A 22500-nucleotide genomic window follows, 5' to 3' on the forward strand; every position below is an offset into this window, starting at 1 on the left:
GTGTCCTCCTTCTAAACTTGCTTCCACATTTCTTGCCTTCAGGTTAGACTATGAATGTTTCCCATTTCATGCTTTTTTGTAATGTAAACTCTTGTCTGCATTACCTTCAACTTCCCCTTGAACACAGATGTCAGTAGTCAGATGACATTGCTTACCTTCTCAGGCCACATACGTCTGGGTAATATAGTGCTAGTCCATTCAGAGTTAAAAAAATGTTACCTAACCCGGATCCCAAAAACGCTATTTCCCCATTGCACAAGTTAACTGCTGAATGATACAGGACTCCTTAAAACATATCTCTAACATATAAGTGTAAATATCCAGGTCATGCATCTAGTTTGTTGAATGGTTCAAATCAAAGTATGAAGACCACAGCTAGCAGCAGGCCGAAATAGCTCAGTTGGGAGAGCGTTAGACTGAAGATCTAAAGGTCCCTGGTTCAATCCCGGGTTTCGGCACAGTTGAGAGGTTCCTTTCTTCTAACAAAATAGGTCTTGGAATCAGCTGTAGTACTTTTTTCTCTATTCATCAAATTCTTTCCAACTGATATACAACACAAGCAATTTAACATAGACTTTGATTTGTGTCCTCCTTCTAAACTTGCTTCCACATTTCTTGCCTTCAGGTTAGACTATGAATGTTTCCCATTTCAGGCTTTTTTGTAATGTAAACTCTTGTCTGCATTACCTTCAACTTCCCCTTGAACACAGATGTCAGTGGTCAGATGACGTTGCTTACCTACTCAGGCCACATACGTCTGGGTAATATAGTGCTAGTCCATTCAGAGTTAAAAAAACGCTACCTAACCCGGATCCCAAAAACGCTATTTACCCATTGCACAAGTTAACTGCTGAATGATACAGGACTCCTTAAAACATATCTCTAACATATAAGGGTAAATATCCAGGTCATGCATCTAGTTTGTTGAATGGTTCAAATCAAAGTATGAAGACCTCAGCTAGCAGCAGGCCGAAATAGCTCAGTTGGGAGAGCGTTAGACTGAAGATCTGAAGGTCCCTGGTTCAATCCCGGGTTTCGGCACAGTTGAGAGGTTGCTTGCTTCTGACAAAAGAGGTCTTGGAATCTGCTGCAGTACTTTTTTCTCTATTCATCAAATTTTTTCCAACTGATATACAACACAAGCAATTTAACATAGACTTTGCTTTGTGTCCTCCTTCTAAACTTGCTTCCACATTTCTTGCCTTCAGGTTAGACTATGAATGTTTCCCATTTCATGCTTTTTTGTAAAGTAACCTCTTGTCTGCCTTACCTTCAACTTCCCCTTGAACACAGATGTCAGTAGTCAGATGACATTGCTTACCTACTCAGGTCAAATACGTCTGGGTAATATAGTGCTAGTCCATTCAGAGTTAAAAAAACGCTATCTAACCCGGATCCCAAAAACGCTATTTACCCATTGCACAAGTTAACTGCTGAATGATACAGGACTCCTTAAAACATATCTCTAACATATAAGGGTAAATATCCAGGTCATGCATCTTGTTTGTTGAATGGTTCAAATCAAAGTATGAAGACCACAGCTAAGAGCAGGCCGAAATAACTCAGTTGGGAGAGCGTTAGACTGAAGATCTGAAGGTCCCTGGTTCAATCCTGGGTTTCGGCACAGTTGAGAAGTTACTTTCTTCTAACAAAATAGGTCTTGGAATCAGCTGTAGTACTTTTTTCTCTATTCATCAAATTCTTTCCAACTGATATACAACACAAGCAATTTAACATAGACTTTGATTTGTGTCCTCCTTCTAAACTTGCTTCCACATTTCTTGCCTTCAGGTTAGACTATGAATGTTTCCCATTTCAGGCTTTTTTTGTAATGTAAACTCTTGTCTGCATTACCTTCAACTTCCCCTTGAACACAGATGTCAGTGGTCAGATGACGTTGCTTACCTACTCAGGCCACATACGTCTGGGTAATATAGTGCTAGTCCATTCAGAGTTAAAAAAACGCTACCTAACCCGGATCCCAAAAACGCTATTTACCCATTGCACAAGTTAACTGCTGAATGATACAGGACTCCTTAAAACATATCTCTAACATATAAGGGTAAATATCCAGGTCATGCATCTAGTTTGTTGAATGGTTCAAATCAAAGTATGAAGACCTCAGCCAGCAGCAGGCCGAAATAGCTCAGTTGGGAGAGCGTTAGACTGAAGATCAGAAGGTCCCTCGTTCAATCCCGGGTTTCGGCACAGTTGAGAGGTTGCTTGCTTCTGACAAAAGAGGTCTTGGAATCTGCTGCAGTACTTTTTTCTCTATTCATCAAATTTTTTCCAACTGATATATAACACAAGCAATTTAACATAGACTTTGCTTTGTGTCCTCCTTCTAAACTTGCTTCCACATTTCTTGCCTTCAGGTTAGACTATGAATGTTTCCCATTTCATGCTTTTTTGTAATGTAAACTCTTGTCTGCATTACCTTCAACTTCCCCTTGAACACAGATGTCAGTAGTCAGATGACATTGCTTACCTTCTCAGGCCACATACGTCTGGGTAATATAGTGCTAGTCCATTCAGAGTTAAAAAAACGCTACCTAACCCGGATCCCAAAAACGCTATTTACCCATTGCACAAGTTAACTGCTGAATGATACAGGACTCCTTAAAACATATCTCTAACATATAAGGGTAAATATCCAGGTCATGCATCTAGTTTGTTGAATGGTTCAAATCAAAGTATGAAGACCTCAGCCAGCAGCAGGCCGAAATAGCTCAGTTGGGAGAGCGTTAGACTGAAGATCAGAAGGTCCCTCATTCAATCCCGGGTTTCGGCACAGTTGAGAGGTTGCTTGCTTCTGACAAAAGAGGTCTTGGAATCTGCTGCAGTACTTTTTTCTCTATTCATCAAATTTTTTCCAACTGACATATAACACAAGCAATTTAACATAGACTTTGCTTTGTGTCCTCCTTCTAAACTTGCTTCCACATTTCTTGCCTTCAGGTTAGACTATGAATGTTTCCCATTTCGTGCTTTTTTGTAATGTAAACTCTTGTCTGCATTACCTTCAACTTCCCCTTGAACACAGATGTCAGTGGTCAGATGATGTTGCTTACCTACTCAGGCCACATACGTCTGGGTAATATAGTGCTAGTCCATTCAGAGTTAAAAAAACGCTACCTAACCCGGATCCCAAAAACGCTATTTACCCATTGCACAAGTTAACTGCTGAATGATACAGGACTCCTTAAAACATATCTCTAACATATAAGGGTAAATATCCAGGTCATGCATCTAGTTTGTTGAATGGTTCAAATCAAAGTATGAAGACCACAGATAGCAGCAGGCCGAAATAGCTCAGTTGGGAGAGCGTTAGACTGAATATCTAAAGGTCCCTGGTTCAATCCCGGGTTTCGGCACAGTTGAGAGGTTCCTTTCTTCTGACAAAATAGGTCTTGGAATCAGCTGTAGTACTTTTTTCTCTATTCATCAAATTCTTTCCAACTGATATACAACACAAGCAATTTAACATAGACTTTGATTTGTGTCCTCCTTCTAAACTTGCTTCCACATTTCTTGCCTTCAGGTTAGACTATGAATGTTTCCCATTTCAGGCTTTTTTGTAATGTAAACTCTTGTCTGCATTACCTTCAACTTCCCCTTGAACACAGATGTCAGTGGTCAGATGGCGTTGCTTACCTACTCAGGCCACATACGTCTGGATAATATAGTGCTAGTCCATTCAGAGTTAAAAAAACGCTACCTAACCCGGATCCCAAAAACGCTATTTACCCATTGCATAAGTTAACTGCTGAATGATACAGGACTCCTTAAAACATATCTCTAACATATAAGGGTAAACATCCAGGTCATGCATCTAGTTTGTTGAATGGTTCAAATCAAAGTATGAAGACCACAGCTAGCAGCAGGCCGAAATAGCTCAGTTGGGAGAGCGTTAGACTGAAGATCTAAAGGTCCCTGGTTCAATCCCGGGTTTCGGCACAGTTGAGAGGTTGCTTGCTTCTGACAAAAGAGGTCTTGGAATCTGCTGCAGTACTTTTTTCTCTATTCATCAAATTTTTTCCAACTGATATACAACACAAGCAATTTAACATAGACTTTGCTTTGTGTCCTCCTTCTAAACTTGCTTCCACATTTCTTGCCTTCAGGTTAGACTATGAATGTTTCCCATTTCATGCTTTTTTGTAATGTAAACTCTTGTCTGCCTTACCTTCAACTTCCCCTTGAACACAGATGTCAGTAGTCAGATGACGTTGCTTACCTACTCAGGCCACATACGTCTGGGTAATATAGTGCTAGTCCATTCAGAGTTAAAAAAACGCTACCTAACCCGGATCCCAAAACTCTATTTACCCATTGCACAAGTTAACTGCTGAATGATACAGGACTCCTTAAAACATATCTCTAACATATAAGGGTAAATATCCAGGTCATGCATCTAGTTTGTTGAATGGTTCAAATCAAAGTATGAAGACCACAGATAGCAGCAGGCCGAAATAGCTCAGTTGGGAGAGCGTTAGACTGAAGATCTAAAGGTCCCTGGTTCAATCCCGGGTTTCGGCACAGTTGAGAGGTTCCTTTCTTCTGAAAAAATAGGTCTTGGAATCAGCTGTAGTACTTTTTTCTCTATTCATCAAATTCTTTCCAACTGATATACAACACAAGCAATTTAACATAGACTTTGATTTGTGTCCTCCTTCTAAACTTGCTTCCACATTTCTTGCCTTCAGGTTAGACTATGAATGTTTCCCATTTCAGGCTTTTTTGTAATGTAAACTCTTGTCTGCATTACCTTCAACTTCCCCTTGAACACAGATGTCAGTGGTCAGATGACGTTGCTTACCTACTCAGGCCACATATGTCTGGGTAATATAGTGCTAGTCCATTCAGAGTTAAAAAAACGCTACCTAACCCGGATCCCAAAAACGCTATTTACCCATTGCATAAGTTAACTGCTGAATGATACAGGACTCCTTAAAACATATCTCTAACATATAAGGGTAAACATCCAGGCCATGCATCTAGTTTGTTGAATGGTTCAAATCAAAGTATGAAGACCACAGCTAGCAGCAGGCCGAAATAGCTCAGTTGGGAGAGCGTTAGACTGAAGATCTAAAGGTCCCTGGTTCAATCCCGGGTTTCGGCACAGTTGAGAGGTTCTTTGCTTCTAACAAAATAGGTCTTGGAATCAGCTGTAGTACTTTTTTCACTATTCATCAAATTGTTTCTAACTGATATACAACACAAGCAATTTAACATAGACTTTGCTTTGTGTCCTCCTTCTAAACTTGCTTCCACATTTCTTGCCTTCAGGTTAGACTATGAATGTTTCCCATTTCATGCTTTTTTGTAATGTAAACTCTTGTCTGCATTACCTTCAACTTCCCCTTGAACACAGATGTCAGTAGTCAGATGACATTGCTTACCTTCTCAGGCCACATACGTCTGGGTAATATAGTGCTAGTCCATTCAGAGTTAAAAAAACGTTACCTAACCCGGATCCCAAAAACGCTATTTACCCATTGCACAAGTTAACTGCTGAATGATACAGGACTCCTTAAAACATATCTCTAACATATAAGTGTAAATATCCAGGTCATGCATCTAGTTTGTTGAATGGTTCAAATCAAAGTATGAAGACCACAGCTAGCAGCAGGCTGAAATAGCTCAGTTGGGAGAGCGTTAGACTGATGATCTAAAGGTCCCTGGTTCAATCCCGGGTTTCGGCTCAGTTGAGAGGTTGCTTGCTTCTGACAAAAGAGGTCTTGGAATCTGCTGCAGTACTTTTTTCTCTATTCATCAAATTCTTTCCAACTGATATACAACACAAGCAATTTAACATAGACTTTGATTTGTGTCCTCCTTCTAAACTTGCTTCCACATTTCTTGCCTTCAGGTTAGACTATGAATGTTTCCCATTTCAGGCTTTTTTGTAATGTAAACTCTTGTCTGCATTACCTTCAACTTCCCCTTGAACACAGATGTCAGTGGTCAGATGACGTTGCTTACCTACTCAGGCCACATACGTCTGGGTAATATAGTGCTAGTCCATTCAGAGTTAAAAAAAGCTACCTAACCCGGATCCCAAAAACGCTATTTACCCATTGCACAAGTTAACTGCTGAATGATACAGGACTCCTTAAAACATATCTCTAACATATAAGGGTAAATATCCAGGTTATGCATCTAGTTTGTTGAATGGTTCAAATCAAAGTATGAAGACCTCAGCCAGCAGCAGGCCGAAATAGCTCAGTTGGGAGAGCGTTAGACTGAAGATCTAAAGGTCCCTGGTTCAATCCCGGGTTTCGGCACAGTTGAGAGGTTCCTTTCTTCTGACAAAATAGGTCTTGGAATCAGCTGTAGTACTTTTTTCTCTATTCATCAAATTCTTTCCAACTGATATACAACACAAGCAATTTAACATAGACTTTGATTTGTGTCCTCCTTCTAAACTTGCTTCCACATTTCTTGCCTTCAGGTTAGACTATGAATGTTTCCCATTTCATGCTTTTTTGTAATGTAAACTCTTGTCTGCCTTACCTTCAACTTCCCCTTGAACACAGATGTCAGTAGTCAGATGACGTTGCTTACCTACTCAGGCCACATACGTCTGGGTAGTATAGTGCTAGTCCATTCAGAGTTAAAAAAACGCTACCTAACCAGGATCCCAAAACTCTATTTACCCATTGCACAAGTTAACTGCTGAATGATACAGGACTCCTTAAAACATATCTCTAACATATAAGGGTAAACATCCAGGTCATGCATCTAGTTTGTTGAATGGTTCAAATCAAAGTATGAAGACCACAGCCAGCAGCAGGCCGAAATAGCTCAGTTGGGAGAGCGTTAGACTGAAGATCTAAAGGTCCCTGGTTCAATCCCGGGTTTCGGCACAGTTGAGAGGTTCTTTGCTTCTAACAAAATAGGTCTTGGAATCAGCTGTAGTACTTTTTTCACTATTCATCAAATTCTTTCCAACTGATATACAACACAAGCAATTTAACATAGACTTTGCTTTGTGTCCTCCTTCTAAACTTGCTTCCACATTTCTTGCCTTCAGGTTAGACTATGAATGTTTCCCATTTCATGCTTTTTTGTAATGTAAACTCTTGTCTGCATTACCTTCAACTTCCCCTTGAACACAGATGTCAGTAGTCAGATGACATTGCTTACCTTCTCAGGCCACATACGTCTGGGTAATATAGTGCTAGTCCATTCAGAGTTAAAAAAATGTTACCTAACCCGGATCCCAAAAACGCTATTTCCCCATTGCACAAGTTAACTGCTGAATGATACAGGACTCCTTAAAACATATCTCTAACATATAAGTGTAAATATCCAGGTCATGCATCTAGTTTGTTGAATGGTTCAAATCAAAGTATGAAGACCACAGCTAGCAGCAGGCCGAAATAGCTCAGTTGGGAGAGCGTTAGACTGAAGATCTAAAGGTCCCTGGTTCAATCCCGGGTTTCGGCACAGTTGAGAGGTTCCTTTCTTCTAACAAAATAGGTCTTGGAATCAGCTGTAGTACTTTTTTCTCTATTCATCAAATTCTTTCCAACTGATATACAACACAAGCAATTTAACATAGACTTTGATTTGTGTCCTCCTTCTAAACTTGCTTCCACATTTCTTGCCTTCAGGTTAGACTATGAATGTTTCCCATTTCAGGCTTTTTTGTAATGTAAACTCTTGTCTGCATTACCTTCAACTTCCCCTTGAACACAGATGTCAGTGGTCAGATGACGTTGCTTACCTACTCAGGCCACATACGTCTGGGTAATATAGTGCTAGTCCATTCAGAGTTAAAAAAACGCTACCTAACCCGGATCCCAAAAACGCTATTTACCCATTGCACAAGTTAACTGCTGAATGATACAGGACTCCTTAAAACATATCTCTAACATATAAGGGTAAATATCCAGGTCATGCATCTAGTTTGTTGAATGGTTCAAATCAAAGTATGAAGACCTCAGCTAGCAGCAGGCCGAAATAGCTCAGTTGGGAGAGCGTTAGACTGAAGATCTGAAGGTCCCTGGTTCAATCCCGGGTTTCGGCACAGTTGAGAGGTTGCTTGCTTCTGACAAAAGAGGTCTTGGAATCTGCTGCAGTACTTTTTTCTCTATTCATCAAATTTTTTCCAACTGATATACAACACAAGCAATTTAACATAGACTTTGCTTTGTGTCCTCCTTCTAAACTTGCTTCCACATTTCTTGCCTTCAGGTTAGACTATGAATGTTTCCCATTTCATGCTTTTTTGTAAAGTAACCTCTTGTCTGCCTTACCTTCAACTTCCCCTTGAACACAGATGTCAGTAGTCAGATGACATTGCTTACCTACTCAGGTCAAATACGTCTGGGTAATATAGTGCTAGTCCATTCAGAGTTAAAAAAACGCTATCTAACCCGGATCCCAAAAACGCTATTTACCCATTGCACAAGTTAACTGCTGAATGATACAGGACTCCTTAAAACATATCTCTAACATATAAGGGTAAATATCCAGGTCATGCATCTTGTTTGTTGAATGGTTCAAATCAAAGTATGAAGACCACAGCTAAGAGCAGGCCGAAATAACTCAGTTGGGAGAGCGTTAGACTGAAGATCTGAAGGTCCCTGGTTCAATCCTGGGTTTCGGCACAGTTGAGAAGTTACTTTCTTCTAACAAAATAGGTCTTGGAATCAGCTGTAGTACTTTTTTCTCTATTCATCAAATTCTTTCCAACTGATATACAACACAAGCAATTTAACATAGACTTTGATTTGTGTCCTCCTTCTAAACTTGCTTCCACATTTCTTGCCTTCAGGTTAGACTATGAATGTTTCCCATTTCAGGCTTTTTTTGTAATGTAAACTCTTGTCTGCATTACCTTCAACTTCCCCTTGAACACAGATGTCAGTGGTCAGATGACGTTGCTTACCTACTCAGGCCACATACGTCTGGGTAATATAGTGCTAGTCCATTCAGAGTTAAAAAAACGCTACCTAACCCGGATCCCAAAAACGCTATTTACCCATTGCACAAGTTAACTGCTGAATGATACAGGACTCCTTAAAACATATCTCTAACATATAAGGGTAAATATCCAGGTCATGCATCTAGTTTGTTGAATGGTTCAAATCAAAGTATGAAGACCTCAGCCAGCAGCAGGCCGAAATAGCTCAGTTGGGAGAGCGTTAGACTGAAGATCAGAAGGTCCCTCGTTCAATCCCGGGTTTCGGCACAGTTGAGAGGTTGCTTGCTTCTGACAAAAGAGGTCTTGGAATCTGCTGCAGTACTTTTTTCTCTATTCATCAAATTTTTTCCAACTGATATATAACACAAGCAATTTAACATAGACTTTGCTTTGTGTCCTCCTTCTAAACTTGCTTCCACATTTCTTGCCTTCAGGTTAGACTATGAATGTTTCCCATTTCATGCTTTTTTGTAATGTAAACTCTTGTCTGCATTACCTTCAACTTCCCCTTGAACACAGATGTCAGTAGTCAGATGACATTGCTTACCTTCTCAGGCCACATACGTCTGGGTAATATAGTGCTAGTCCATTCAGAGTTAAAAAAACGCTACCTAACCCGGATCCCAAAAACGCTATTTACCCATTGCACAAGTTAACTGCTGAATGATACAGGACTCCTTAAAACATATCTCTAACATATAAGGGTAAATATCCAGGTCATGCATCTAGTTTGTTGAATGGTTCAAATCAAAGTATGAAGACCTCAGCCAGCAGCAGGCCGAAATAGCTCAGTTGGGAGAGCGTTAGACTGAAGATCAGAAGGTCCCTCATTCAATCCCGGGTTTCGGCACAGTTGAGAGGTTGCTTGCTTCTGACAAAAGAGGTCTTGGAATCTGCTGCAGTACTTTTTTCTCTATTCATCAAATTTTTTCCAACTGACATATAACACAAGCAATTTAACATAGACTTTGCTTTGTGTCCTCCTTCTAAACTTGCTTCCACATTTCTTGCCTTCAGGTTAGACTATGAATGTTTCCCATTTCGTGCTTTTTTGTAATGTAAACTCTTGTCTGCATTACCTTCAACTTCCCCTTGAACACAGATGTCAGTGGTCAGATGATGTTGCTTACCTACTCAGGCCACATACGTCTGGGTAATATAGTGCTAGTCCATTCAGAGTTAAAAAAACGCTACCTAACCCGGATCCCAAAAACGCTATTTACCCATTGCACAAGTTAACTGCTGAATGATACAGGACTCCTTAAAACATATCTCTAACATATAAGGGTAAATATCCAGGTCATGCATCTAGTTTGTTGAATGGTTCAAATCAAAGTATGAAGACCACAGATAGCAGCAGGCCGAAATAGCTCAGTTGGGAGAGCGTTAGACTGAATATCTAAAGGTCCCTGGTTCAATCCCGGGTTTCGGCACAGTTGAGAGGTTCCTTTCTTCTGACAAAATAGGTCTTGGAATCAGCTGTAGTACTTTTTTCTCTATTCATCAAATTCTTTCCAACTGATATACAACACAAGCAATTTAACATAGACTTTGATTTGTGTCCTCCTTCTAAACTTGCTTCCACATTTCTTGCCTTCAGGTTAGACTATGAATGTTTCCCATTTCAGGCTTTTTTGTAATGTAAACTCTTGTCTGCATTACCTTCAACTTCCCCTTGAACACAGATGTCAGTGGTCAGATGGCGTTGCTTACCTACTCAGGCCACATACGTCTGGATAATATAGTGCTAGTCCATTCAGAGTTAAAAAAACGCTACCTAACCCGGATCCCAAAAACGCTATTTACCCATTGCATAAGTTAACTGCTGAATGATACAGGACTCCTTAAAACATATCTCTAACATATAAGGGTAAACATCCAGGTCATGCATCTAGTTTGTTGAATGGTTCAAATCAAAGTATGAAGACCACAGCTAGCAGCAGGCCGAAATAGCTCAGTTGGGAGAGCGTTAGACTGAAGATCTAAAGGTCCCTGGTTCAATCCCGGGTTTCGGCACAGTTGAGAGGTTGCTTGCTTCTGACAAAAGAGGTCTTGGAATCTGCTGCAGTACTTTTTTCTCTATTCATCAAATTTTTTCCAACTGATATACAACACAAGCAATTTAACATAGACTTTGCTTTGTGTCCTCCTTCTAAACTTGCTTCCACATTTCTTGCCTTCAGGTTAGACTATGAATGTTTCCCATTTCATGCTTTTTTGTAATGTAAACTCTTGTCTGCCTTACCTTCAACTTCCCCTTGAACACAGATGTCAGTAGTCAGATGACGTTGCTTACCTACTCAGGCCACATACGTCTGGGTAATATAGTGCTAGTCCATTCAGAGTTAAAAAAACGCTACCTAACCCGGATCCCAAAACTCTATTTACCCATTGCACAAGTTAACTGCTGAATGATACAGGACTCCTTAAAACATATCTCTAACATATAAGGGTAAATATCCAGGTCATGCATCTAGTTTGTTGAATGGTTCAAATCAAAGTATGAAGACCACAGATAGCAGCAGGCCGAAATAGCTCAGTTGGGAGAGCGTTAGACTGAAGATCTAAAGGTCCCTGGTTCAATCCCGGGTTTCGGCACAGTTGAGAGGTTCCTTTCTTCTGAAAAAATAGGTCTTGGAATCAGCTGTAGTACTTTTTTCTCTATTCATCAAATTCTTTCCAACTGATATACAACACAAGCAATTTAACATAGACTTTGATTTGTGTCCTCCTTCTAAACTTGCTTCCACATTTCTTGCCTTCAGGTTAGACTATGAATGTTTCCCATTTCAGGCTTTTTTGTAATGTAAACTCTTGTCTGCATTACCTTCAACTTCCCCTTGAACACAGATGTCAGTGGTCAGATGACGTTGCTTACCTACTCAGGCCACATATGTCTGGGTAATATAGTGCTAGTCCATTCAGAGTTAAAAAAACGCTACCTAACCCGGATCCCAAAAACGCTATTTACCCATTGCATAAGTTAACTGCTGAATGATACAGGACTCCTTAAAACATATCTCTAACATATAAGGGTAAACATCCAGGCCATGCATCTAGTTTGTTGAATGGTTCAAATCAAAGTATGAAGACCACAGCTAGCAGCAGGCCGAAATAGCTCAGTTGGGAGAGCGTTAGACTGAAGATCTAAAGGTCCCTGGTTCAATCCCGGGTTTCGGCACAGTTGAGAGGTTCTTTGCTTCTAACAAAATAGGTCTTGGAATCAGCTGTAGTACTTTTTTCACTATTCATCAAATTGTTTCTAACTGATATACAACACAAGCAATTTAACATAGACTTTGCTTTGTGTCCTCCTTCTAAACTTGCTTCCACATTTCTTGCCTTCAGGTTAGACTATGAATGTTTCCCATTTCATGCTTTTTTGTAATGTAAACTCTTGTCTGCATTACCTTCAACTTCCCCTTGAACACAGATGTCAGTAGTCAGATGACATTGCTTACCTTCTCAGGCCACATACGTCTGGGTAATATAGTGCTAGTCCATTCAGAGTTAAAAAAACGTTACCTAACCCGGATCCCAAAAACGCTATTTACCCATTGCACAAGTTAACTGCTGAATGATACAGGACTCCTTAAAACATATCTCTAACATATAAGTGTAAATATCCAGGTCATGCATCTAGTTTGTTGAATGGTTCAAATCAAAGTATGAAGACCACAGCTAGCAGCAGGCTGAAATAGCTCAGTTGGGAGAGCGTTAGACTGATGATCTAAAGGTCCCTGGTTCAATCCCGGGTTTCGGCTCAGTTGAGAGGTTGCTTGCTTCTGACAAAAGAGGTCTTGGAATCTGCTGCAGTACTTTTTTCTCTATTCATCAAATTCTTTCCAACTGATATACAACACAAGCAATTTAACATAGACTTTGATTTGTGTCCTCCTTCTAAACTTGCTTCCACATTTCTTGCCTTCAGGTTAGACTATGAATGTTTCCCATTTCAGGCTTTTTTGTAATGTAAACTCTTGTCTGCATTACCTTCAACTTCCCCTTGAACACAGATGTCAGTGGTCAGATGACGTTGCTTACCTACTCAGGCCACATACGTCTGGGTAATATAGTGCTAGTCCATTCAGAGTTAAAAAAAGCTACCTAACCCGGATCCCAAAAACGCTATTTACCCATTGCACAAGTTAACTGCTGAATGATACAGGACTCCTTAAAACATATCTCTAACATATAAGGGTAAATATCCAGGTTATGCATCTAGTTTGTTGAATGGTTCAAATCAAAGTATGAAGACCTCAGCCAGCAGCAGGCCGAAATAGCTCAGTTGGGAGAGCGTTAGACTGAAGATCTAAAGGTCCCTGGTTCAATCCCGGGTTTCGGCACAGTTGAGAGGTTCCTTTCTTCTGACAAAATAGGTCTTGGAATCAGCTGTAGTACTTTTTTCTCTATTCATCAAATTCTTTCCAACTGATATACAACACAAGCAATTTAACATAGACTTTGATTTGTGTCCTCCTTCTAAACTTGCTTCCACATTTCTTGCCTTCAGGTTAGACTATGAATGTTTCCCATTTCAGGCTTTTTTGTAATGTAAACTCTTGTCTGCATTACCTTCAACTTCCCCTTGAACACAGATGTCAGTGGTCAGATGACGTTGCTTACCTACTCAGGCCACATACGTCTGGGTAATATAGTGCTAGTCCATTCAGAGTTAAAAAAACGCTACCTAACCCGGATCCCAAAAACGCTATTTACCCATTGCATAAGTTAACTGCTGAATGATACAGGACTCCTTAAAACATATCTCTAACATATAAGGGTAAATATCCAGGTCATGCATCTAGTTTGTTGAATGGTTCAAATCAAAGTATGAAGACCTCAGCCAGCAGCAGGCCGAAATAGCTCAGTTGGGAGAGCGTTAGACTGAAGATCAGAAGGTCCCTCATTCAATCCCGGGTTTCGGCACAGTTGAGAGGTTGCTTGCTTCTGACAAAAGAGGTCTTGGAATCTGCTGCAGTACTTTTTTCTCTATTCATCAAATTTTTTCCAACTGACATATAACACAAGCAATTTAACATAGACTTTGCTTTGTGTCCTCCTTCTAAACTTGCTTCCACATTTCTTGCCTTCAGGTTAGACTATGAATGTTTCCCATTTCGTGCTTTTTTGTAATGTAAACTCTTGTCTGCATTACCTTCAACTTCCCCTTGAACACAGATGTCAGTGGTCAGATGATGTTGCTTACCTACTCAGGCCACATACGTCTGGGTAATATAGTGCTAGTCCATTCAGAGTTAAAAAAACGCTACCTAACCCGGATCCCAAAAACGCTATTTACCCATTGCACAAGTTAACTGCTGAATGATACAGGACTCCTTAAAACATATCTCTAACATATAAGGGTAAATATCCAGGTCATGCATCTAGTTTGTTGAATGGTTCAAATCAAAGTATGAAGACCACAGATAGCAGCAGGCCGAAATAGCTCAGTTGGGAGAGCGTTAGACTGAATATCTAAAGGTCCCTGGTTCAATCCCGGGTTTCGGCACAGTTGAGAGGTTCCTTTCTTCTGACAAAATAGGTCTTGGAATCAGCTGTAGTACTTTTTTCTCTATTCATCAAATTCTTTCCAACTGATATACAACACAAGCAATTTAACATAGACTTTGATTTGTGTCCTCCTTCTAAACTTGCTTCCACATTTCTTGCCTTCAGGTTAGACTATGAATGTTTCCCATTTCAGGCTTTTTTGTAATGTAAACTCTTGTCTGCATTACCTTCAACTTCCCCTTGAACACAGATGTCAGTGGTCAGATGGCGTTGCTTACCTACTCAGGCCACATACGTCTGGATAATATAGTGCTAGTCCATTCAGAGTTAAAAAAACGCTACCTAACCCGGATCCCAAAAACGCTATTTACCCATTGCATAAGTTAACTGCTGAATGATACAGGACTCCTTAAAACATATCTCTAACATATAAGGGTAAACATCCAGGTCATGCATCTAGTTTGTTGAATGGTTCAAATCAAAGTATGAAGACCACAGCTAGCAGCAGGCCGAAATAGCTCAGTTGGGAGAGCGTTAGACTGAAGATCTAAAGGTCCCTGGTTCAATCCCGGGTTTCGGCACAGTTGAGAGGTTGCTTGCTTCTGACAAAAGAGGTCTTGGAATCTGCTGCAGTACTTTTTTCTCTATTCATCAAATTTTTTCCAACTGATATACAACACAAGCAATTTAACATAGACTTTGCTTTGTGTCCTCCTTCTAAACTTGCTTCCACATTTCTTGCCTTCAGGTTAGACTATGAATGTTTCCCATTTCATGCTTTTTTGTAATGTAAACTCTTGTCTGCCTTACCTTCAACTTCCCCTTGAACACAGATGTCAGTAGTCAGATGACGTTGCTTACCTACTCAGGCCACATACGTCTGGGTAATATAGTGCTAGTCCATTCAGAGTTAAAAAAACGCTACCTAACCCGGATCCCAAAACTCTATTTACCCATTGCACAAGTTAACTGCTGAATGATACAGGACTCCTTAAAACATATCTCTAACATATAAGGGTAAATATCCAGGTCATGCATCTAGTTTGTTGAATGGTTCAAATCAAAGTATGAAGACCACAGATAGCAGCAGGCCGAAATAGCTCAGTTGGGAGAGCGTTAGACTGAAGATCTAAAGGTCCCTGGTTCAATCCCGGGTTTCGGCACAGTTGAGAGGTTCCTTTCTTCTGAAAAAATAGGTCTTGGAATCAGCTGTAGTACTTTTTTCTCTATTCATCAAATTCTTTCCAACTGATATACAACACAAGCAATTTAACATAGACTTTGATTTGTGTCCTCCTTCTAAACTTGCTTCCACATTTCTTGCCTTCAGGTTAGACTATGAATGTTTCCCATTTCAGGCTTTTTTGTAATGTAAACTCTTGTCTGCATTACCTTCAACTTCCCCTTGAACACAGATGTCAGTGGTCAGATGACGTTGCTTACCTACTCAGGCCACATATGTCTGGGTAATATAGTGCTAGTCCATTCAGAGTTAAAAAAACGCTACCTAACCCGGATCCCAAAAACGCTATTTACCCATTGCATAAGTTAACTGCTGAATGATACAGGACTCCTTAAAACATATCTCTAACATATAAGGGTAAACATCCAGGCCATGCATCTAGTTTGTTGAATGGTTCAAATCAAAGTATGAAGACCACAGCTAGCAGCAGGCCGAAATAGCTCAGTTGGGAGAGCGTTAGACTGAAGATCTAAAGGTCCCTGGTTCAATCCCGGGTTTCGGCACAGTTGAGAGGTTCTTTGCTTCTAACAAAATAGGTCTTGGAATCAGCTGTAGTACTTTTTTCACTATTCATCAAATTGTTTCTAACTGATATACAACACAAGCAATTTAACATAGACTTTGCTTTGTGTCCTCCTTCTAAACTTGCTTCCACATTTCTTGCCTTCAGGTTAGACTATGAATGTTTCCCATTTCATGCTTTTTTGTAATGTAAACTCTTGTCTGCATTACCTTCAACTTCCCCTTGAACACAGATGTCAGTAGTCAGATGACATTGCTTACCTTCTCAGGCCACATACGTCTGGGTAATATAGTGCTAGTCCATTCAGAGTTAAAAAAACGTTACCTAACCCGGATCCCAAAAACGCTATTTACCCATTGCACAAGTTAACTGCTGAATGATACAGGACTCCTTAAAACATATCTCTAACATATAAGTGTAAATATCCAGGTCATGCATCTAGTTTGTTGAATGGTTCAAATCAAAGTATGAAGACCACAGCTAGCAGCAGGCTGAAATAGCTCAGTTGGGAGAGCGTTAGACTGATGATCTAAAGGTCCCTGGTTCAATCCCGGGTTTCGGCTCAGTTGAGAGGTTGCTTGCTTCTGACAAAAGAGGTCTTGGAATCTGCTGCAGTACTTTTTTCTCTATTCATCAAATTCTTTCCAACTGATATACAACACAAGCAATTTAACATAGACTTTGATTTGTGTCCTCCTTCTAAACTTGCTTCCACATTTCTTGCCTTCAGGTTAGACTATGAATGTTTCCCATTTCAGGCTTTTTTGTAATGTAAACTCTTGTCTGCATTACCTTCAACTTCCCCTTGAACACAGATGTCAGTGGTCAGATGACGTTGCTTACCTACTCAGGCCACATACGTCTGGGTAATATAGTGCTAGTCCATTCAGAGTTAAAAAAAGCTACCTAACCCGGATCCCAAAAACGCTATTTACCCATTGCACAAGTTAACTGCTGAATGATACAGGACTCCTTAAAACATATCTCTAACATATAAGGGTAAATATCCAGGTTATGCATCTAGTTTGTTGAATGGTTCAAATCAAAGTATGAAGACCTCAGCCAGCAGCAGGCCGAAATAGCTCAGTTGGGAGAGCGTTAGACTGAAGATCTAAAGGTCCCTGGTTCAATCCCGGGTTTCGGCACAGTTGAGAGGTTCCTTTCTTCTGACAAAATAGGTCTTGGAATCAGCTGTAGTACTTTTTTCTCTATTCATCAAATTCTTTCCAACTGATATACAACACAAGCAATTTAACATAGACTTTGATTTGTGTCCTCCTTCTAAACTTGCTTCCACATTTCTTGCCTTCAGGTTAGACTATGAATGTTTCCCATTTCAGGCTTTTTTGTAATGTAAACTCTTGTCTGCATTACCTTCAACTTCCCCTTGAACACAGATGTCAGTGGTCAGATGACGTTGCTTACCTACTCAGGCCACATACGTCTGGGTAATATAGTGCTAGTCCATTCAGAGTTAAAAAAACGCTACCTAACCCGGATCCCAAAAACGCTATTTACCCATTGCATAAGTTAACTGCTGAATGATACAGGACTCCTTAAAACATATCTCTAACATATAAGGGTAAACATCCAGGTCATGCATCTAGTTTGTTGAATGGTTCAAATCAAAGTATGAAGACCACAGCTAGCAACAGGCCGAAATAGCTCAGTTGGGAGAGCGTTAGACTGAAGATCTAAAGGTCCCTGGTTCAATCCCGGGTTTCGGCACAGTTGAGAGGTTCTTTGCTTCTAACAAAATAGGTCTTAGAATCAGCTGTAGTACTTTTTTCACTATTCATCAAATTGTTTCTAACTGATATACAACACAAGCAATTTAACATAGACTTTGCTTTGTGTCCTCCTTCTAAACTTGCTTCCATATTTCTTGCCTTCAGGTTAGACTATGAATGTTTCCCATTTCATGCTTTTTTGTAATGTAAACTCTTGTCTGCATTACCTTCAACTTCCCCTTGAACACAGATGTCAGTAGTCAGATGACATTGCTTACCTTCTCAGGCCACATACGTCTGGGTAATATAGTGCTAGTCCATTCAGAGTTAAAAAAACATTACCTAACCCGGATCCCAAAAACGCTATTTACCCATTGCACAAGTTAACTGCTGAATGATACAGGACTCCTTAAAACATATCTCTAACATATAAGTGTAAATATCCAGGTCATGCATCTAGTTTGTTGAATGGTTCAAATCAAAGTATGAAGAGCACAGCTAGCAGCAGGCTGAAATAGCTCAGTTGGGAGAGCGTTAGACTGAAGATCTAAAGGTCCCTGGTTCAATCCCGGGTTTCGGCACAGTTGAGAGGTTGCTTGCTTCTGACAAAAGAGGTCTTGGAATCTGCTGCAGTACTTTTTTCTCTATTCATCAAATTTTTTCCAACTGATATACAACACAAGCAATTTAACATAGACTTTGCTTTGTGTCCTCCTTCTAAACTTGCTTCCACATTTCTTGCCTTCAGGTTAGACTATGAATGTTTCCCATTTCATGCTTTTTTGTAATGTAAACTCTTGTCTGCCTTACCTTCAACTTCCCCTTGAACACAGATGTCAGTAGTCAGATGACGTTGCTTACCTACTCAGGCCACATACGTCTGGGTAATATAGTGCTAGTCCATTCAGAGTTAAAAAAACGCTACCTAACCGGGATCCCAAAACTCTATTTACCCATTGCACAAGTTAACTGCTGAATGATACAGGACTCCTTAAAACATATCTCTAACATATAAGGGTAAATATCCAGGTCATGCATCTAGTTTGTTGAATGGTTCAAATCAAAGTATGAAGACCACAGATAGCAGCAGGCCGAAATAGCTCAGTTGGGAGAGCGTTAGACTGAAGATCTAAAGGTCCCTGGTTCAATCCCGGGTTTCGGCACAGTTGAGAGGTTCCTTTCTTCTGACAAAATAGGTCTTGGAATCAGCTGTAGTACTTTTTTCTCTATTCATCAAATTCTTTCCAACTGATATACAACACAAGCAATTTAACATAGACTTTGATTTGTGTCCTCCTTCTAAACTTGCTTCCACATTTCTTGCCTTCAGGTTAGACTATGAATGTTTCCCATTTCAGGCTTTTTTGTAATGTAAACTCTTGTCTGCATTACCTTCAACTTCCCCTTGAACACAGATGTCAGTGGTCAGATGACGTTGCTTACCTACTCAGGCCACATACGTCTGGGTAATATAGTGCTAGTCCATTCAGAGTTAAAAAAACGCTACCTAACCCGGATCCCAAAAACGCTATTTACCCATTGCATAAGTTAACTGCTGAATGATACAGGACTCCTTAAAACATATCTCTAACATATAAGGGTAAACATCCAGGTCATGCATCTAGTTTGTTGAATGGTTCAAATCAAAGTATGAAGACCACAGCTAGCAGCAGGCCGAAATAGCTCAGTTGGGAGAGCGTTAGACTGAAGATCTAAAGGTCCCTGGTTCAATCCCGGGTTTCGGCACAGTTGAGAAGTTCTTTGCTTCTAACAAAATAGGTCTTAGAATCAGCTGTAGTACTTTTTTCACTATTCATCAAATTGTTTCTAACTGATATACAACACAAGCAATTTAACATAGACTTTGCTTTGTGTCCTCCTTCTAAACTTGCTTCCACATTTCTTGCCTTCAGGTTAGACTATGAATGTTTCCCATTTCATGCTTTTTTGTAATGTAAACTCTTGTCTGCATTACCTTCAACTTCCCCTTGAACACAGATGTCAGTAGTCAGATGACATTGCTTACCTTCTCAGGCCACATACGTCTGGGTAATATAGTGCTAGTCCATTCAGAGTTAAAAAAACATTACCTAACCCGGATCCCAAAAACGCTATTTACCCATTGCACAAGTTAACTGCTGAATGATACAGGACTCCTTAAAACATATCTCTAACATATAAGTGTAAATATCCAGGTCATGCATCTAGTTTGTTGAATGGTTCAAATCAAAGTATGAAGACCACAGCTAGCAGCAGGCTGAAATAGCTCAGTTGGGAGAGCGTTAGACTGAAGATCTAAAGGTCCCTGGTTCAATCCCGGGTTTCGGCACAGTTGAGAGGTTGCTTGCTTCTGACGAAAGAGGTCTTGGAATCTGCTGCAGTACTTTTTTCTCTATTCATCAAATTTTTTCCAACTGATATACAACACAAGCAATTTAACATAGACTTTGCTTTGTGTCCTCCTTCTAAACTTGCTTCCACATTTCTTGCCTTCAGGTTAGACTATGAATGTTTCCCATTTCATGCTTTTTTGTAATGTAAACTCTTGTCTGCCTTACCTTCAACTTCCCCTTGAACACAGATGTCAGTAGTCAGATGACGTTGCTTACCTACTCAGGCCACATACGTCTGGGTAATATAGTGCTAGTCCATTCAGAGTTAAAAAAACGCTACCTAACCGGGATCCCAAAACTCTATTTACCCATTGCACAAGTTAACTGCTGAATGATACAGGACTCCTTAAAACATATCTCTAACATATAAGGGTAAATATCCAGGTCATGCATCTAGTTTGTTGAATGGTTCAAATCAAAGTATGAAGACCACAGATAGCAGCAGGCCGAAATAGCTCAGTTGGGAGAGCGTTAGACTGAAGATCTAAAGGTCCCTGGTTTAATCCCGGGTTTCGGCACAGTTGAGAGGTTCCTTTCTTCTGACAAAATAGGTCTTGGAATCAGCTGTAGTACTTTTTTCTCTATTCATCAAATTCTTTCCAACTGATATACAACACAAGCAATTTAACATAGACTTTGATTTGTGTCCTCCTTCTAAACTTGCTCCCACATTTCTTGCCTTCAGGTTAGACTATGAATGTTTCCCATTTCAGGCTTTTTTGTAATGTAAACTCTTGTCTGCATTACCTTCAACTTCCCCTTGAACACAGATGTCAGTGGTCAGATGACGTTGCTTACCTACTCAGGCCACATACGTCTGGGTAATATAGTGCTAGTCCATTCAGAGTTAAAAAAACGCTACCTAACCCGGATCCCAAAAACGCTATTTACCCATTGCATAAGTTAACTGCTGAATGATACAGGACTCCTTAAAACATATCTCTAACATATAAGGGTAAACATCCAGGTCATGCATCTAGTTTGTTGAATGGTTCAAATCAAAGTATGAAGACCACAGTTAGCAGCAGGCCGAAATAGCTCATTTGGGAGAGCGTTAGACTGAAGATCTAAAAGTTCCTGGTTCAATCCCGGGTTTCGGCACAGTTGAGAGGTTCTTTGCTTCTAACAAAATAGGTCTTGGAATCAGCTGTAGTACTTTTTTCACTATTCATCAAATTGTTTCTAACTGATATACAACACAAGCAATTTAACATAGACTTTGCTTTGTGTCCTCCTTCTAAACTTGCTTCCACATTTCTTGCCTTCAGGTTAGACTATGAATGTTTCCCATTTCATGCTTTTTTGTAATGTAAACTCTTGTCTGCATTACCTTCAACTTCCCCTTGAACACAGATGTCAGTAGTCAGATGACATTGCTTACCTTCTCAGGCCACATACGTCTGGGTAATATAGTGCTAGTCCATTCAGAGTTAAAAAAACGTTACCTAACCCGGATCCCAAAAACGCTATTTACCCATTGCACAAGTTAACTGCTGAATGATACAGGACTCCTTAAAACATATCTCTAACATATAAGTGTAAATATCCAGGTCATGCATCTAGTTTGTTGAATGGTTCAAATCAAAGTATGAAGACCACAGCTAGCAGCAGGCTGAAATAGCTCAGTTGGGAGAGCGTTAGACTGATGATCTAAAGGTCCCTGGTTCAATCCCGGGTTTCGGCACAGTTGAGAGGTTGCTTGCTTCTGACAAAAGAGGTCTTGGAATCTGCTGCAGTACTTTTTTCTCTATTCATCAAATTTTTTCCAACTGATATACAACACAAGTAATTTAACATAGACTTTGCTTTCTGTCCTCATTCTAAACTTGCTTCCACATTTCTTGCCTTCAGGTTAGACTATGAATGTTTCCCATTTCATGCTTTTTTGTAAAGTAACCTCTTGTCTGCCTTACCTTCAACTTCCCCTTGAACACAGATGTCAGTAGTCAGATGACATTGCTTACCTACTCAGGCCAAATACCTCTGGGTAATATAGTGCTAGTCCATTCAGAGTTAAAAAAACGCTATCTAACCCGGATCCCAAAAACGCTATTTACCCATTGCACAAGTTAACTGCTGAATGATACAGGACTCCTTAAAACATTTCTCTAACATATAAGGGTAAATATCCAGGTCATGCATCTTGTTTGTTGAATGGTTCA

At 40.0% G+C, this 22500-nt stretch overlaps 30 non-coding genes across 30 annotated transcripts; all 30 read left to right on the forward strand.

The window, feature by feature from the left end:
- Positions 1–385: 385 nt before the first annotated feature.
- On the forward strand, positions 386–458 carry TRNAF-GAA (transfer RNA phenylalanine (anticodon GAA)). Its single transcript has one exon. It is a non-coding gene; the product is annotated as a tRNA-Phe (tRNA).
- Positions 459–968: 510 nt separating this feature from the next.
- TRNAF-GAA (transfer RNA phenylalanine (anticodon GAA)) lies at positions 969–1041 on the forward strand. The gene has a single exon. It is a non-coding gene; the product is annotated as a tRNA-Phe (tRNA).
- A 2260-nt stretch (positions 1042–3301) lies between these two features.
- Positions 3302–3374, forward strand: TRNAF-GAA (transfer RNA phenylalanine (anticodon GAA)). The gene has a single exon. It is a non-coding gene; the product is annotated as a tRNA-Phe (tRNA).
- Positions 3375–3884: 510 nt separating this feature from the next.
- Positions 3885–3957, forward strand: TRNAF-GAA (transfer RNA phenylalanine (anticodon GAA)). Its single transcript has one exon. It is a non-coding gene; the product is annotated as a tRNA-Phe (tRNA).
- Positions 3958–4466: 509 nt separating this feature from the next.
- TRNAF-GAA (transfer RNA phenylalanine (anticodon GAA)) lies at positions 4467–4539 on the forward strand. Its single transcript has one exon. It is a non-coding gene; the product is annotated as a tRNA-Phe (tRNA).
- A 510-nt stretch (positions 4540–5049) lies between these two features.
- Positions 5050–5122, forward strand: TRNAF-GAA (transfer RNA phenylalanine (anticodon GAA)). The gene has a single exon. It is a non-coding gene; the product is annotated as a tRNA-Phe (tRNA).
- A 510-nt stretch (positions 5123–5632) lies between these two features.
- On the forward strand, positions 5633–5705 carry TRNAI-GAU (transfer RNA isoleucine (anticodon GAU)). Its single transcript has one exon. It is a non-coding gene; the product is annotated as a tRNA-Ile (tRNA).
- Positions 5706–6214: 509 nt separating this feature from the next.
- On the forward strand, positions 6215–6287 carry TRNAF-GAA (transfer RNA phenylalanine (anticodon GAA)). Its single transcript has one exon. It is a non-coding gene; the product is annotated as a tRNA-Phe (tRNA).
- A 509-nt stretch (positions 6288–6796) lies between these two features.
- TRNAF-GAA (transfer RNA phenylalanine (anticodon GAA)) lies at positions 6797–6869 on the forward strand. Its single transcript has one exon. It is a non-coding gene; the product is annotated as a tRNA-Phe (tRNA).
- A 510-nt stretch (positions 6870–7379) lies between these two features.
- TRNAF-GAA (transfer RNA phenylalanine (anticodon GAA)) lies at positions 7380–7452 on the forward strand. The gene has a single exon. It is a non-coding gene; the product is annotated as a tRNA-Phe (tRNA).
- Positions 7453–7962: 510 nt separating this feature from the next.
- TRNAF-GAA (transfer RNA phenylalanine (anticodon GAA)) lies at positions 7963–8035 on the forward strand. The gene has a single exon. It is a non-coding gene; the product is annotated as a tRNA-Phe (tRNA).
- A 2260-nt stretch (positions 8036–10295) lies between these two features.
- TRNAF-GAA (transfer RNA phenylalanine (anticodon GAA)) lies at positions 10296–10368 on the forward strand. Its single transcript has one exon. It is a non-coding gene; the product is annotated as a tRNA-Phe (tRNA).
- A 510-nt stretch (positions 10369–10878) lies between these two features.
- On the forward strand, positions 10879–10951 carry TRNAF-GAA (transfer RNA phenylalanine (anticodon GAA)). The gene has a single exon. It is a non-coding gene; the product is annotated as a tRNA-Phe (tRNA).
- Positions 10952–11460: 509 nt separating this feature from the next.
- Positions 11461–11533, forward strand: TRNAF-GAA (transfer RNA phenylalanine (anticodon GAA)). The gene has a single exon. It is a non-coding gene; the product is annotated as a tRNA-Phe (tRNA).
- A 510-nt stretch (positions 11534–12043) lies between these two features.
- TRNAF-GAA (transfer RNA phenylalanine (anticodon GAA)) lies at positions 12044–12116 on the forward strand. The gene has a single exon. It is a non-coding gene; the product is annotated as a tRNA-Phe (tRNA).
- A 510-nt stretch (positions 12117–12626) lies between these two features.
- On the forward strand, positions 12627–12699 carry TRNAI-GAU (transfer RNA isoleucine (anticodon GAU)). Its single transcript has one exon. It is a non-coding gene; the product is annotated as a tRNA-Ile (tRNA).
- A 509-nt stretch (positions 12700–13208) lies between these two features.
- On the forward strand, positions 13209–13281 carry TRNAF-GAA (transfer RNA phenylalanine (anticodon GAA)). The gene has a single exon. It is a non-coding gene; the product is annotated as a tRNA-Phe (tRNA).
- Positions 13282–14374: 1093 nt separating this feature from the next.
- TRNAF-GAA (transfer RNA phenylalanine (anticodon GAA)) lies at positions 14375–14447 on the forward strand. The gene has a single exon. It is a non-coding gene; the product is annotated as a tRNA-Phe (tRNA).
- A 510-nt stretch (positions 14448–14957) lies between these two features.
- TRNAF-GAA (transfer RNA phenylalanine (anticodon GAA)) lies at positions 14958–15030 on the forward strand. Its single transcript has one exon. It is a non-coding gene; the product is annotated as a tRNA-Phe (tRNA).
- Positions 15031–15539: 509 nt separating this feature from the next.
- TRNAF-GAA (transfer RNA phenylalanine (anticodon GAA)) lies at positions 15540–15612 on the forward strand. Its single transcript has one exon. It is a non-coding gene; the product is annotated as a tRNA-Phe (tRNA).
- A 510-nt stretch (positions 15613–16122) lies between these two features.
- TRNAF-GAA (transfer RNA phenylalanine (anticodon GAA)) lies at positions 16123–16195 on the forward strand. Its single transcript has one exon. It is a non-coding gene; the product is annotated as a tRNA-Phe (tRNA).
- A 510-nt stretch (positions 16196–16705) lies between these two features.
- On the forward strand, positions 16706–16778 carry TRNAI-GAU (transfer RNA isoleucine (anticodon GAU)). The gene has a single exon. It is a non-coding gene; the product is annotated as a tRNA-Ile (tRNA).
- A 509-nt stretch (positions 16779–17287) lies between these two features.
- On the forward strand, positions 17288–17360 carry TRNAF-GAA (transfer RNA phenylalanine (anticodon GAA)). The gene has a single exon. It is a non-coding gene; the product is annotated as a tRNA-Phe (tRNA).
- Positions 17361–17870: 510 nt separating this feature from the next.
- TRNAF-GAA (transfer RNA phenylalanine (anticodon GAA)) lies at positions 17871–17943 on the forward strand. The gene has a single exon. It is a non-coding gene; the product is annotated as a tRNA-Phe (tRNA).
- Positions 17944–18453: 510 nt separating this feature from the next.
- Positions 18454–18526, forward strand: TRNAF-GAA (transfer RNA phenylalanine (anticodon GAA)). The gene has a single exon. It is a non-coding gene; the product is annotated as a tRNA-Phe (tRNA).
- Positions 18527–19035: 509 nt separating this feature from the next.
- TRNAF-GAA (transfer RNA phenylalanine (anticodon GAA)) lies at positions 19036–19108 on the forward strand. The gene has a single exon. It is a non-coding gene; the product is annotated as a tRNA-Phe (tRNA).
- Positions 19109–19618: 510 nt separating this feature from the next.
- TRNAF-GAA (transfer RNA phenylalanine (anticodon GAA)) lies at positions 19619–19691 on the forward strand. The gene has a single exon. It is a non-coding gene; the product is annotated as a tRNA-Phe (tRNA).
- A 510-nt stretch (positions 19692–20201) lies between these two features.
- Positions 20202–20274, forward strand: TRNAF-GAA (transfer RNA phenylalanine (anticodon GAA)). Its single transcript has one exon. It is a non-coding gene; the product is annotated as a tRNA-Phe (tRNA).
- Positions 20275–20783: 509 nt separating this feature from the next.
- On the forward strand, positions 20784–20856 carry TRNAF-GAA (transfer RNA phenylalanine (anticodon GAA)). The gene has a single exon. It is a non-coding gene; the product is annotated as a tRNA-Phe (tRNA).
- Positions 20857–21949: 1093 nt separating this feature from the next.
- TRNAI-GAU (transfer RNA isoleucine (anticodon GAU)) lies at positions 21950–22022 on the forward strand. Its single transcript has one exon. It is a non-coding gene; the product is annotated as a tRNA-Ile (tRNA).
- Positions 22023–22500: the final 478 nt, after the last annotated feature.

The sequence above is a fragment of the Lissotriton helveticus genome, chromosome 8, assembly GCF_964261635.1.
Source record: "Lissotriton helveticus chromosome 8, aLisHel1.1, whole genome shotgun sequence".
Taxonomy (NCBI): Eukaryota; Metazoa; Chordata; class Amphibia; order Caudata; family Salamandridae; genus Lissotriton; species Lissotriton helveticus.